Here is a 15715-nt window from a genome sequence, read left to right on the forward strand (position 1 = left end):
GCTTGCTGCCCCAGCCAGAGCATTGGCTTTCTACACTGGTTTTCCATAGCCCTTGACTGCCTCCCCCCATTAGTCTCTTTCATTATTTTTGACCCTGTTTCTAATTTTGACTTCTACAACATCCTTTGCCAGTGAGCTCCACAAATTCAATATACACTGTGTGAAAAAGTACTCCTCTTTATTTGCTGCCTCTGACTGTTTCATTTGGTGACCCCTGGTTCTGCGAGAAACAGTGAATAAATTTTCTTGTGCGGCACACAATTTTATAGTTACATCATATTTCTCCTCAATCATCTATTTTCCAAGCAGAGGAATCATATTCTGTGCAGTACTTTTTATGAAGTGGATCTATACAGCAAATTCTAGTTATTCTCTGTACCTCTTTTTCATTTTGACTATAACCTTTTGAGATGAGATGACAGTGTAGGAAATGAGGATACATCATAAATCTGCAGTGTAATGATGCACCCTGTTTTGCACTCCCTTCTTTCCCTAGTAATTACCAAGAGTCTTTTACTACTTAACACTGAGCTGATATTCTCAAAGCACTACCAGATCATTCTTATGTGGTTAGAGGAAATGGAGAGCCCATCATTATGTGTATGTATGTAATTAAGATTGATTTCCCTACATGAATTACTGTGAACGTAATAACACCCATTTTCATCTCTGACTTTTTTCTAGTTAATCCATACCGTGAGATCCTCCCTGCAGCAGGCTTCAGTTCAGATAACTGCCTAATTCTGTATGGCCAGCAAACCCTCTCACCTCATGATGGATGCTTTTCTTCCTACATCACTTACCAGTATTTCAAAAAAGGTCTGTCACAACATAAATTTCTCTCAAGCTTCACCCATATTCTCTTTCTAGCTTATTTATCCCTACTTTTATTCCATACGTTTAAAACTGCTCTTAAAACTTTTCTGTATCCTCATTTCTTCAAAGATTTAAGGGCCTTAAGAAGATGCTTTGAAAGAATTGGATGAAAATGCATCTGATGAAACAGGATTCCTCCTCTTACAAAATCCAGATGGATTCTTTCCTGTATGTCCTGTTCATCCATGCGTCTCCTGCTGCTTGCTGTCTCTCATTAGCCTGACAACCAGACTGTCTTCCAGAAAGTCAGCTCATATCCGTGATCTCTGAACTGGCCATTTTAAAAAGAGGTGCTGCTGCATCAGCCAACTCTATTCTGCACAAGGAGACCTCACCTCACCCGCAGGTAAAACGCTGCTGGGATTTGGCACATGCACCTCTGGAGTCCTTGAGCTTCCCTGCCAGAGCCCCAGCTATCAGTTTGGTCTAGATTTTCTTCTACTGGCACGTTAATCTGAGACAGATTCATAGGCAAAGAAAGGGTTTGAACTGCCCCAAGGGCCATGGTAGCATTTTTGCCCTCTAATTCTAAGGAAATGTTTTTGGCCTTCCATGCTGTGGTTTTCCATCTAGTTTGCCAGAGCTTGTCCTTTTTTGCACCACCCTCACTGGGAGATGTCTTCCATTTTCTGAAAGAGCTTGTTTATTTAGTTAACTTGTGGTAGTGTTCTTTACTGTTTAAAAACATGGACGTGTGGCTTTTTTGAATTCCTTTTAGAGTCCTTTAAAATTCATTTTTCCTTTCATCCCCTGATGCAATGTCCATAAGGCATCTGAGTCTCATTTGGTACTTTCTGGCTGTATCTTTTAACAGCCTATCAACAGCCTTTATCACTTTCACGTTATTGTAACGAGGTGCTCTAAAATGCACTTTTTGCGACCACACTGCTCAGAGAAGTCTTGCCTTGTGTTTCCTTACTGATGTGATGGTTTCACACTCATGCCCAGTGTCAGGGGGAACACCTGAAGCAAGAGGGGTTTCTTGAGCTATTCTCCACTTGGATGAAGCTACCAAGAGCATAAGGAAACTGCTGTTAGCCCTGTGCCTTTCACAGCACAGAGAGACCAGCTCATCCTCTCCTTCCTTTGTTTTGCCTTTTGCTAATCTAAGGGCTGCAAAACTTGACTTTGAGCTCGGTACTCAATATGAGACAGAGACAGATTTGCAGCTGCTTCAATTTTTATCACTTTACCGGGAATGATTACTCTGCAAAAGGAACAAAAATCCCTTTAAATAAAAGAGGGTTATTTTTTTTTTTTTTGTTTACTACCCTCAAATTATGTTAGCATTGAATTTTAAAGGTCAAGGCTAGAGTAGCACAACTCATCACCACTTTACCTATGATTGCACCAATTTCAGAAGGAGAAATCTAAAATAAATTGCCAAGGGAGATGAAGACCGCGCTGGTGACAGAATAGTTGAAACGAAACAATAAGCCTTCTTGTGATTTTGATTTTATTAGTTTCCCAGTTCCTCCTAAAGCTCGCTTCTCCTACTGAACTTAAACACAGATGCTCTGCAAGACAATCTCCTGCACTCAGCCTGTCAGGTCTGACATCCATGCTGTCACAGGCATGTGTAGCCTCTGCAGATGCCGAGGGCATCACATGGACTGGGCAAATAGACATGTTGTCAAAAGTCAGACATTTAAAGTGTGTAAGTAGCAAATTCTCATGCAGCTCACAAAAAGGTTCCTACTGTCTCTGGGAAGTTGAACCAGAAAGTGCTGTCCCAGAAGGCTCCTTCTCTATGTGTGATTTGTAAAATGTTAGGAAGTCAGCTGATGGTTGCAAATTGCCTGGCTCTTGAGAGAAAGGGTAAATAGATGAGGAAAAACTGGCAGATCAAGGGCTCTCTACTCAAACAGCTCACATTTAAGAAATACTTCATTAGTATTCTCACATAGTCCAAAAAAGTGGTGTGGTGAATGGCTAAGCATCAGCACAATACACAGGTGCTCTGCATTTGTGGAGCAGCACACTTTGGCACTTCAAGAGCAACCCTAAGATGTCCATGTGCAAACAGGAATAAAAAAGCTGATAATGGGATTCCTCTCTAAAAAGCTGTTGTTTGAAGTAAAGCAGTACCAGGAAGGGAGAACAGCTAAAGAGAAAAAGAGAACAGCTAAAACAGAGGATGGGTGGCAGGTACAGTCTTTTGTAAGCAGGTTAACACTTCACACTTGCTTAACATTTTATTTTGATCAAATAAACCTGGTTTATGTCCATTTTGAGTTTCGTTTACTAATAAAGAGATCTCACAGTGATCCAGGAGATGGTGATATTCCTTACAGAAACAGCAAACTGCTAAATAGGATGGCCTGGGACAAACTGGAAGTGCATACGGTTCAGCACATGTGTTGGAGGACATCATGCACAGTGAAGTGTGATAGCCAAGGGAGAAATATTTCCTCTAATAACCTCTTTGGAAAAATCTGCTGCTTTGACACAGCTGAGAAGACCATGTTCAATGCTCAATGAAATAATAAAGAAGTAAAGGGCACATGAAATGGGAGTCCTAATACACTTGGAAGACTTCACTGCTTGAACCTGCCTTCACCCACAAGTCCTGCTCACCCTCCACTCAGGCTTTGCCTAGCAAAGAGTTCCTGGCATCCAGCCCATGACCCTTGCAAATGTCTCTGATTGAGAGTAACTTACCAGGGAGGGTTTTGTGATTAAAGAGTTCATTTATTACCTCCTTGACTCTGATCACGTTGACTTATACCATGGAAATGTCTGAAGAGTGTTTGTAGTACCTCTGATTTGTTGATAGTTAATAGCCTGACCTTGCTGGCCTTGATATCCACACTATGGACTGGGATTTATTCAAAGTGCTCAAGCGCTTTCCTTTGCTTTGAGGGGATTTTGGTGGCTATTTTTTAAACCCCACTAGATGGCTCAAATATCCCAGCTTTGGATTATCCTCCCCCATGTCAGAAAGCTTTTGCACTCTAGTGCTAACAAATTACTATACCATCACTTCCGAACCTCAGCTTCACAAGTGTGATGTATTAAACAAAATCAGAACTGTGTAACACCTCCTGAAGATGGATTCATGTTACGATGTTAGTGTCACTTAATTCTTTCTAGGTCAGCTTTGAATGGCATTTGTGCATTTGTAATGTAGGAACGTCTGGCTAAAAATGAAGTCCTGGGCTTTTAAACGACTTGGCATAGCCTTCTGGGCCTGAATGTCAAGTCTAGCTAAATACGTCTCTAGGGATCAGATTTGAGTCTTCGGTCTTCATGTTGTAGTATCAACATCCCTTACGTTTATGTTCCCCGGGGGAAAACAGAATGGTCATACTTTGTCAGTGTGATATTTTACCTCCTAAAAGTTTATGAAGAGGTAATTTCACCAAAAGCAACGTTGGTGGTGGTGGTTTTACTTTTTTATTTGATTACCTTTGAACCTTATGCTGTAGTCGTTCACTGTGTATGGACCGTGCTGCAAAGTACCACAGAATCCACTTAATATCTGGTTCAAACATTGACTTTGAAACTCACCCCAATCTATTCAGACTCAAAAATCTTATTAGCTCATTCTCGTTTTCAAATTCTAAATACATTTGGGCCTATTATATCAGGCCACATCTATGGTGACATTTGGGCGGATGGAGTTCTCTGATTAACTGTTTGGGAATTGTGAGCACACTGAATCAGATCTCTGAACTCCACCATTCGTTTTTAAATGCTCTGAGCTAGTGGCACTAGGAAGGCTAATTACTGTGCTGTGATTCTAGGTGTGTTACGTCAGTCTTAATAATTACATGCTTGATATAAGATTAACATATTGTGAAACATCCTTGTATTAAGATACTGTTCGTGACAAATGAGGCATCAAATATAACAGCACTTCTCTCCACAATGTTAGAAGTCTGATCTTTTCTCTTTTTCCTATAGGGCATACTAAATCACCGTCTTCATTACTTCAGTGCTGAAGTTATCTGACATTGTTGTGAAGTCAGAGGGCAGCAGGGCTGCATAAAGAAATGGGTAGATTGAATAGGATAGACAGCAATGGTATGAGTTAATTCATTGGGAATGACTCTGTATAAGAAAGGATTTGCCAGTGCCTGCATAGGTTTAGCCTGGATTAAAAATGAAGTAACTGGGTTAGTCTCTCTTTTCAATAACAGAAAGTTATTTTACTTACAAGAATTAAAATTAACCATACTTTAGAGTCTGGCCATAAGATAAGTACTTTTCAAAGCTGCACAACTCTGCTTATGTGTGCTTTTTGTTGAAAGAAGAGCTTTTCTCTTTGCATGCCTGGGTTTGCAGTAGCAAATATCATCACCTTTGTGCCGAAAGGGAAGGCTCAAACTTCTCCCTTGAATTTCTCCTGTGAGCTCGGGCACCTGGCACCCACACACAGCACAGGGTGTGTTGAAGTGTCTGACACCCTGAGGACTCTGTCTTTCTGTGGGGAGAGAGGTGGCACCTGAGAAGCACATGCAGAAAGGGGAGCTGTGATCTGTGGCTGAAGCTTTATGGCCACCTGAGCCAGCAGAGGTGCTCTCCTGTGCCCATTAACCTACTGAAATGGTGAAACCTGCCCACTGCTTTTGCTCAGAGAGGAGCCCAGTGCCTCACATATGTACCAGAGGTGGTGGTAGGAACTTTGGCCAGGGGCTGGGGTGGGAACCATCCCCTTTTGGCAGCAATGAGCTGTTACTCTGGCTCACACCATCTTATGAAACCTTACCCCCAAGACAGCTGCAACAGGAGGAATAGTACAAACAGGAACATGGGAAGGAGAAGGCAAAGCAGCTTCTTCCACCTCAGCCTGACTTTTCCTATGGGACAGTCAGCTTCAAGAAACTGGTGAGAGGAGAAGAGTAGAAAGAGCAACATTAATGGACACAGGTGCCTGATCAAGGTGTAGCATGAAGACAAAGAGGCAGATTGAAGACCTATGTGCCACTTCTATTGGTGCGTCTTTTTGGAAAGAATCCATTTGGATCCACAAGTGACATACAGCTTCCCATACAGAGAGGGAAGCACAAAGGCTAATCCTCTGGGTGACCAAGAGCTTGTGGGACTGCACCCCTGATGCAAGGGCCATGTATGGTCATCTCCTTCCCAGCTTGTAAGCTGCATACTTTTGGTACTCCTGAAAACAGCCCATAGGACAACCATGACTGTAAGGGAGATGGTGTGGGGGGGTCTGGGGCCTGTTCCCAAACTGCTGTGCAGGAAGTTAAGGGACAAAACCTTGGACAGATTTAGAAATCTCTTAAGACCTGAGGGAAACTGTAGTAACTTTGCTCTTACTTCTTTATGCTCACTCTCTATCCTCCGATACTTCTTTGGTTGATATTGATCCATTTAAGAGGTATAAAGCAAATAACTGTATTTAACAGCCCTAGTTGTGAGCAATCAAATTGCTCTTAAAAATCTCAGACTGTGAATGTACAATGTTTACCCTCAGGCAGGAATCCCATTAATAATTTAAGATGTCTGTATGCAATTGAACAGTAATGGTAATTTTCAGCTACAAGGGATCAATCTAACAGCATATTCCAGATCTCTGTATACTGTGGAAACAGCGCTTCTCTGGGTAAATGCCATCTTTATATACAGTGAGCTCTGAAAAATTACAGCCATTTTTCTCTATGGTTCATTTATAAAGCTTTCTTGAATCCTAGCAAAAGCCCTTATAACGTGACCTGCAGCTTGCATGAGTGTCATTGCCTTGCACAGCCAGCAGAGCTGCTGCTGCCTTGCCCTGTAAGCTTCTCAAGTGCCCAAAGGCTCAGAAGCAGGGGGCTCTGGCTTCAACCTGCCTTCCTCAAGAGCAGAGCTGGATCCACCAGCCCAGGACATAGTTACAGAAGGCCAAAGGGTGCAGCTACATATCAGGCAACATGCTGTTCCTGGGAGAAAGCAGCTTTCAGGAGGATGCCTGGCCACCGGCCTGGTTGCCCAGTGAGATTCGAGGGGACAAATCCATGGTGGGTCCGCCTGTGAGGCCAGCACCTCTGTGCCAGCCTGGTAGCCCTGCTGGGGAGGAGTGGTTGTGTAGGTATGGAAAACCCTCCATCAAGCCAAGGGAATAAGTCTCTGCAAAAACTATTTTCAGGAAGGGCAACAATTGAGAAACTGAGTAAGGAAAATATGAGAGCAAATAAATCTGAGACGAAGCTAACAGCTGTAAAAACAGCCAGCTCGGGCAGAGCCCGCAGGCCAGCCGAGCAGGAGGAGCAGCCTGTGCCACCATAGCAGGGTACCGGCAGCAGCTCTCCTGCTGCAGGGCAAAAAAGGGCACCAGACTTCATGTGTCTTCCCAGCAGGTAGACAGTGCAGCCCTTGAGGTGCTGTAAATATAATGCTGTGACATCCCCCCTGGAAGGAGGACACCATGAAGTAAGCCTCAAGTCTGAGGTCTCTGCTGGCAGCCTCTGTTTGGAGGACAGGACCCGCTCCTGCCTTCATCTTTCTTCACACGCTGCCGGATGCTTTCCATGTTGGCTGCCCTTAACGGTGCCTTAGAGCTGTGGGAATTTTACCAGCTGTGGTGGCAGTGTAACAACAAAAACCAGCCTGACAGACAAGGCTAACAGGGAAAAACAGTGTATCGGTTTTTACTGGGTTTCTTTGAATTCAGCCTCCGTCAGTGAGGATGATTATAACCAATTAGGCAGAGCACACTAACAGTGATCACATTTAGAAATGTGGTTTCTAGATAGAAAAGGAAATTAAACAGGATGCGATCAAAACGCTGCAGACAAAGAGAAAATGAGGCCAGCCCAAACCAGTAGGTTTTCATGAGAGAATAGGTGAATAGACTAGGTAATTTATTTTGTTGTATTTAGAACATTCATCAGTGTTACACAATACTATAATTTGCATTTCCAGTAAAAGCATCTGATGTACCATCCTAGAGGACTTCATTTCCCTCCTGCCCGTAGCCCTTTCTTTGCTTGGGAGGCAAGGGTGCACAATGCCCTTAAACCCTTCCAACAGGAAGAGCTTTTTCAGGTGATCCCCAAATGGCTGGAACACCCCCTGAAGTGAGGGAAGGGTGGTCTGGTGGCTGGGGTGTCTGTGGGAACAGTGTCTGGCTGTGGCACCTTGGCCCAGGGAGGTCAGATGCTGTCCTGCCGATAAGGCTCAAGGCTGTGTTCTTGTGGGGCTGGTGCCTGCACACACACACACACACACACACACACACGTGAATGAGTCTGCAACCCAGCCACGAGAACCTGCTCTCCCTTCATCTAGGGAGGGACCCTGCACTGAGTGCCCAAAGCAAATGTGGGTACTCAGTGCTCAGGGTTGTGAAGCTGGAAAAATGCCAGGGCTCAGCGAGCTGAGGAGCAAAGTAAAGAGGAATCACAGAACCATTTAGGTCAGAAAAGACTCTTAAGATCATTGGGTCCACTAAGGATGTGCAAGGTGGATCTGGTGACTGGGCACAGCAAAGGCACTGGCAGCTTTGGCACAATTGGTTGTAACTCCTGGCATCTCACAACCACCCTGGCAAAGTTTCTGGAATACATTTGAGCCAGTAAAGGAGAGTTAGATGGAGAGTTAGAGCAGCGGTTTGCACTGGCAGGTGTGATCCCAGTCCTGAAGGGCACAGCTCTGGCCTGACCACCCTGAAACAGGATTACGCTAACACTGGCACAGGTTGCCCAGAGAAGTTGTAGCTGCCCCATCCCTGCAGTGCTCAAGGTCAGGCTGGATGGGGCTTGGAGCAACCTGCTCTAGTGGAAGGTGTTCCTGCTCATGGCATGGGGGTTGGAACCAGGTGATCTTTAAGGTCCCTTCCAACCCAAACCATTCAGGGATGCTTGCAAGTGTGCTTGGGAATGTAGATCTTCAGGTAAAGGTATTTTTTATGTTACTCTGCTATATAAGAACTGGGAAGCATATTAAAAAACAGTACCTTGAACTGACAGTACCTTTTCATTGCCTACCACTGGCAGGGCCCCCAGTGCAGTCAGAGACGTGAAGCAACTCTCCATGGAAGTAGGAATCAGGCTCTTCTTCATGTCCCTTCAGCACGAGCAGAGAGCGGGACTTCCTCTCATAGTCACTCTTTGCAGTCATGATCAAACACCAAACACCTGTCCAAGTAATACAGAAAGCAGGGGATTGAAGAAATGCCACTGCTTAAAGGTGGCACCAGGGGAAATCCCTCAGGCCACGAATTCTGCACAGCACAAACTGGGGAATTTCATCCAGCTGTTCCTGCTTCACACCTTCCCTATACCAAAATTGCAGCACACTTTCAAGCTGGGCACCTGAGTGCCCTTCTCAGGCAGTGACTTTCCTTCTGCTATGGGCTGTAGGAGCAGTATCATAAACACGTATGAGAAGATTATTGCCTCAGCAATAACCTCTCCATAACCAAGCTAGTGGGAAGAAATCATGTACAAAAAAGAATCCGTAGGTAGAGATGACAATTGCCAATAAAAGCTTCAGGCCATGTCACTGGAGCTGTATATTATCCATGGAATTTATAGAATCTATTTTAGTTTATCAAGTTCCCCAAGAATATGAGCAAAGCAAATAAGAGCCTCCAGAGGAGCAGTAATAGCACTGAAGCTACAGAGGTGTCCAGGTAGGGACCAGCAGCTCAAGATTAAGGCAAGATGGTAAATAACTGAAGATTGGAGCCCAACAGCGTGTGGTTTTCCCCATGCACCTCATGCTGCAGTGCTGCTGCTCACAGGATAGCCTGGCCAACGAAGCCACATGAGAAAGGCAGGTGATGCCCTGCCTGTAGTGGTGGAAAAAACTGTCCCTAGGCTGAGGGAGGGGGCATGGCTCCCCATGGCTGCTGGCCAATGCTTTCTGCACACATTCTGCACACTAAACAGTGTTTTTAGTTTAATAGATATTTATGTATATCCAAACCTCAAGATAAAGGGAAAAAGTAATAACAATCCCATTTGAAAATACATTGGCTGCTGAAACATAAGCTGCCTTCTGCTCTGCTCTCTTCTGAACATGCTTCACATTCCCAGCTTGCTCCATCCGTGGCCTCCCATCAACTTGCTGTGCCACCCTGAATACATCCTCTGTCCTTCAGCCTTCACATTTACATTGGGATGGGGTGATAAACTTGTTTTTGTAGGACACTCAGAAATTCTCATATAACAAGATGTTGGTCTTTAAAAATGATCACTGATATTTTCCAGCTCTCCTAAATACAGTGGACTTCATTCATCCTAGCACTGCTACTATTCCTTTTGTTTCTCAACACTGTTTTCCTAACACACTGCAGAGGAAGAAAGAGGTAGAGGCATGAGGGAAGCTGCTTGAGCAGGGCTGGACTGAGAACCTTCATATTCACAGGGGGGCCTGGCTGTTCAAACCCCAGCCCATCCAAATTTCATTAAAGCACTCCTAATACCGCCTGTTTGCTGAAGTGCTTATTTCTGAGAGAGGAAAAACTGACACAGTGCCTAGTTCAGGACAAAAAGGCTGTACAAACAGTTCACAGGAATACAAGAGTAGCTCAAGCCCTGTGGGCTGGGGACTGTGAACTTGCAGATCGCTGCTGCTTTGTGGGCACAGAGAGAGTGGGAAAGCTGAATAGATGTAAAAGACATGGCAGGCAGCTCTCATAGCCTGTCTCCATGTGACCCAGCCTGAAAATTCAAGATGTGGTTCATAAGGGACTATGGTCACTTGAAGTCACCTGATTTCACAGGTTGAAAGCCAGCTGAGCTGTGCCCTCCATGCAGGGGGACAGGGGCTCAGCACAGGAGCTGGAGGAGCTGTATTTCAAGGATTAAGGTTGTCACCAGACCTTGGGAAAACTTCTCCATGTCTGATGTTTTTGCGAAGGGCTCTGGCTTGACAGCAACTTGTTGGGGCTTCAGATGTGCAAGAGAACAAGATTTCACCTTTCCAAATAGGTGTCGTCTGTACCATGGAAAGCTGGTTGCAATTAAACAGCTCACCAGCTGCAGGGCCCAGCTGAACCAACTGACAGCGTGCATGCCTGTCTGGGATGGTGGTTATCCCAGGCTGTGTGTGACACTGACATCCTGGTGGTACTACCAGTACTGGCTCTCACCTCCTTAGCTTGTGCCTCAGGTACCACAGGTCAGGTGAAGCTGTGCTTTGCCTGCACAGTGCCTGGTGGTGAGCACAGAGGAATTAGGAATTGACTCTGGCAGGCTGTTTAAATGTTTTTTTTCCTGCTGATGCCCCTCTCCAAAGCTGCTGCATCCGTATGAAGCCAGTATGGAGGAAAAGTGCAGTTCACTAAGGCAACCAAACTGCAGGGAATGATGGTACCAGCAGCAGACAGGAGCATCAGGAGCTTGTGAGTCCAGAGAAGAACCAGGTGAGAGCTCAGAAATACACAGCGTCTCCCTGGAACTCTGTGGTGCCTTTCTAAAGCACTATGGAGACAAACTTTAATCAAAAAGGAAGGATAATCTTTGGGGCTGCATGCACTGTAGTACATCTGGAGCCTGTCACCATTCAGAGGGTGCTTTTCTGTTGCAATTAAAGGATATAATGACTGCTCCTTAATGAAGGAGCTTCTCCTGAGGCAGAGATGTGTACCACGGAGGTTTGGATAAAGGCTGAAGTTAGCAGGGTTTGCCAGACTGCTCTGACAGCCCTGCTGCAGCATCCTTCTACAGCTTTTCACTCATAGAGACCTCCTTTTTTACAACTCCCTTTCCTTCCCTCTCTCTGCCACTAGCTGTTAGTTGTCGTCTTGTTTCATAGCTTCCCTAAGGCTGAGTGAGATGTAAACCTGGCAGATCTCATTCCTACGCAACGGGGAAGCGAGACAACCCTAGCTACTAGCGCAGCTACCCTAGATACTAATGCCATCCCTTTGCTCTCCTGCTAAAAGAATCAGCTCACCATCTGCAAAATAAACACTAGGTCTGCTGGGGCAGCACAAGGCAATGTGTAATGGGACTTCTACCCTGCCTACTCGGTGTCGCCACATCCCACCTACACTTACTCATCCAGCTCCTGCAAAACAGAGTGCAGGTGGCCCCATGGGAAGGGACTGGAGGCAGCCAAAAGCTTTTCCTTTCTGGTGTTTACAGGTTCTCTCCGAACTTGTGTGTGAATGGGGACTTCCAAGAGCCCAGGACAGACTGCAGGCAGGTCCAGTTCTAGCAAAGGCCTAGCCTTGAGCTGCAAACTGCAAGGCAAAATTGCAGCAGAGGAGTGGCTGTTGTTCCTTGGAGGTGGGGATTCCCTCACAGGAAAAGGAGTGGGGATGCGTGAGCACAGTGGCCCCGGGGGGTCAGTGTCTTGGCTGTCACAGTAGGAAATCAAGGTCTTGGATCACAGCACAGTGATAACCAAAGAGGTTTTGATGCTGATACTGATAGTTAATCTGACGTAAAGTGGGTGAATTTACATGGATCTTTGATCTAGTGGATAACAGGACACAGAAGCCGAGACAATTGTTTTGGTATGAATGTCTCAGAGCATCTTTCTGCCTTGACTTCAGTCATTGCTTATGCCCTTTTGTAAATACGTGCATTTAAAATTGCTACCAACCTGTTATTTGCATATTTTTAACATTTTAACTAGCCAACTTACAGACACCAGCTTATCTTCCTTTCTGGTATATTTATCAATTGTCTTATAGTTTCCTCATGGATGATTGGCAAATCTGCACTTACCCAGTTACAGTGGGCATGACATGCCATAGTGACAGAGGGAATCATACAGAGTAATCTGATGTGTCCAATCCCATAAAAGCCTGGCAATGTTTGCAGCATGGGATCCTTAGGAAAAATCAAGACTGTTTATTAAAACAAAATGAACCTCCAGATGTACTGGTTCTTGTGAAAACAGAGTTACTGACTTTAAATGTCGTGTAAAACATATTTCAGATTCCATTTGGGGAAAGCTGTAGGGGTTCATCTGACACAGGGTGCCATAGACATAGTGATAAGACGCCATGCATGTAGTCAGAGATGTGAGATATGAAATCAGTAGGAATTGTGCTCATGCATGTGAATGACAGTTTAGTCCCAATTCCCAACCTTCTACAGCAGCACCTGTTCCTTGGGTTGATTTATGTTCATCTTCACTCTTGCTTCTTACAGTAGGCTTCCAGTATACACAAGAGACCTGGCTCGTCCTGCTTTGGGCCAAGTACATTCAGAAGTTACAGAAACAGCTCTCTATTAGCACAAAGAAGACAACTTGCAGCAAACCAATAACCCGTGGTTTCACAGGCACGCTACTGCAACCAGGAAAAAACCCGCCCATGGCCTGCACAGCCCCTGCGGATGGGCTGGCCTCCAAGGCCCTCAGCAGCACCCTGCCCCATGACCTCCTGCGGCACATGAGGAGACAGGGCCTTGCTCATTCCATCCCTCGCTCATGCCACCCCGACACAGGGCTCACAGCTGCTATTTTTGCAGCACGATTAAAGTGCCCTTCTCCTGCTCCACAGCTTTGCCAGCCACTTGTACTTCCCCTCTGGGATCTTGAAGCACGAAAGAAACATAATGGCCAGCAGCAGCCTGCTACAGAGGTCCTTTTCCCAGAACAGAGCCAAACTTGCCTCTGTGGGTCAGCAAACCTGTTGTGTGGGATCCCCCCCTGCTTCTTGTATACCCTTTAGCATACATGGCCATGGGCATACACGGCCAGTGATTGCGTCTTTCACATCCACATCCCAGGCCAGGAAGTCTGTGCGCTGAGGCAGATGACACCCCATGAATGTCTCTTGGACCAGGTTCAGCTCTGCAGAAAAAGCTTCATTTCTCCCCATAGCCTACTACCTCAGTGTAGTTGTAGGGAGGTGTGGTACTGCTGCTGTGCCCAGCTGCGCACCTCCAGGCATCACAGCATCAGCAAATACAGCTGTACCAGCTTCGGAGTTCCTGTCTTGCACAGAGGACAAGGTGGCAGAGGCACCAGCTCCTGACCCATAGGCCTGTGCACAGTTTCATGCTGTCTAATTTCATCCTTTTAATCAAAACCTTCATCTTCCTTTCCAATAAATATGGTATCTTCACTGTGAATCTCCTTCCTGACTTGCAAGATACATAGAATGAAAACTGCAATTATGAAAACACCACTCCAAAAAAAGATAAGAAGTTCCATGTTGCTTCAGTCACATGGATGGCTAATGCCAAAAAATCACACTGCTACAGAAATATATTCAGGAAACTCAGAACTCAGGAGTGTTTCGGCATCAAACTTCTTCCTACCACTGTGAGCAGCTCAAACAGCTCTGTTCATAGCTAAAGTAGTAATAAAAAAACAACAGCCAAAAATACATGTCAGGTTTTGAATGTGTCTAAAATGGATCAGAAACAAGATGCAGGGAGCTGGGAACTTACCTGAGGCACAGCAAAACCAAAACATAAATCTCCAGCTAAATTATATAATCCAGGGACTCCCTCGTCCTGCACCCCAGTTAAGGAAAAGGTTTAGAAAAGCTGGTGATACGTTTTCATCAATTTGCATTTGACAGAAATCACCATGGATTACCTTTATCCAAGGAAAAAAGAATAGCATTACCCTGCAAGACTCCAGAGCTGTAAAAATGTGTCAGGATCAGTTAAGATGGGTTAATAGGGTTACTCTGCTTATTTACTCTTCCTTTACAATGCTGATCCCCACGGATGAAGAAACAAGCTTGTCTCCAATGCTCCAGTAGATTCTTATGTCTGAAATAAGAGTCAGTGAGTGTTTGCCCATGGGCTTCTGGAGAGCTGCGTGAATTCAGCTGTCCTTGCTGGACTGCACAAGGTTCCTGTCAGCCACCACGCCAGCATGTCTAGGTCCCTCTGGATGGCAGCCCCAGCATCAAACCTACTGACCGGCAACCTTGGCAAGAGAGCCCTTCGCTGCTTCCTTCAGGTCACTGTCAATGATGTTAAACAGGACAGATCACAGGACAGACCTGCAGGACTCCACTCATTACCAGCTCCCAGGATGAAGGTATATGACCCAGTAATCATGACCCTCTGAGCCCAACCCACCCAAAGAGCTGCTTACCCACCTAGTTGCCCACCCATCTGGACTGCAAATTCCCAATTTAGATGCATGAATATTATGGGATAGAACATTGAAAACCTTGCTAAAGTTTACATGACTGGTATCCCCCTTATTAAAGCTGAAGTAAATGAGATCCTGTGCTGGTGGTCATCTTCTTGAACTGTCCACTACAAGCAATTGACAGGTAAGGAGATATATAAGCTGCCAAAGATTCATCTGGTATATTGCAGAGAATGAAACACATCCACTCCTCAAGTATATTACACCCCTCTGAAGACTCCCCCTCTCCCCCAAAAAAGAGAGTGCAAAAGAGTGTGTGTGAGATCGCCATCTATCTACCAGGAGGATGTGCCCTAGGTGGTTTCCGTAAAAGTACAGAGACCCCAGAGACAAAACCTATTTGTGATGTGTGTGAGATGCTAATAAAACAGCCTCCAGCAGCTGCTTGATACGGAGCAGAGATGCCTTATGTGTATTTTTACTGAAGGGGATCTCTGCTGTCCAGAAAGACCGGGTCCAGCATACAAAGGAGCAACATCTGATTCTATGGCTCTAGTTTTTACTTCAAGCAAGAAATTGATCTAAAAAGCCCTATGTTAGAAAGGATGAGGCTCTTCTCGAGCTTTGGTGCAAAACTTTTCAGCTAGTTCTCCAGAACTTCCTTTGTTTTCACCTGCAACATTATGTAACATCTCTCTCCACTTCATTACTAAACTATGTCCTGAAACACAAAAGCATTTGACACCTGCTCTGCTGGACACAGTAAGTGGACCCCTGGCTTCTGACTTGCACAAAGAAGGTTCTTTGCTTTCCTTGCAACCTCCTCGGACATGGGTGCTACCTCCTCGCCAGCGGTGCCTTCTGTAAAATAACATGT

The 15715-nt window shown here is 45.2% G+C and overlaps 1 protein-coding gene across 1 annotated transcript in view; it reads right to left on the bottom strand.

Annotated features, from left to right (window-relative positions):
- Nucleotides 1-1943: 1943 nt before the first annotated feature.
- NAXD (NAD(P)HX dehydratase) overlaps nucleotides 1944-15715 on the bottom strand; it is a 120424-nt gene continuing 106652 nt past the window's right edge. Inside the window, exon 13 of the mRNA XM_061377760.1 lies at nucleotides 1944-1960. The gene's annotated coding sequence lies outside the window, so the exon portion shown is untranslated. The remainder of the gene's footprint in view (nucleotides 1961-15715) is intronic.

Source organism: Neopsephotus bourkii, unplaced genomic scaffold, assembly GCF_033783945.1.
Source record: "Neopsephotus bourkii isolate Nb327-2 ecotype Australia unplaced genomic scaffold, CSIRO-AGI_Nbou_v1 NB_1760, whole genome shotgun sequence".
In the NCBI taxonomy this organism is placed as follows: Eukaryota; Metazoa; Chordata; class Aves; order Psittaciformes; family Psittacidae; genus Neopsephotus; species Neopsephotus bourkii.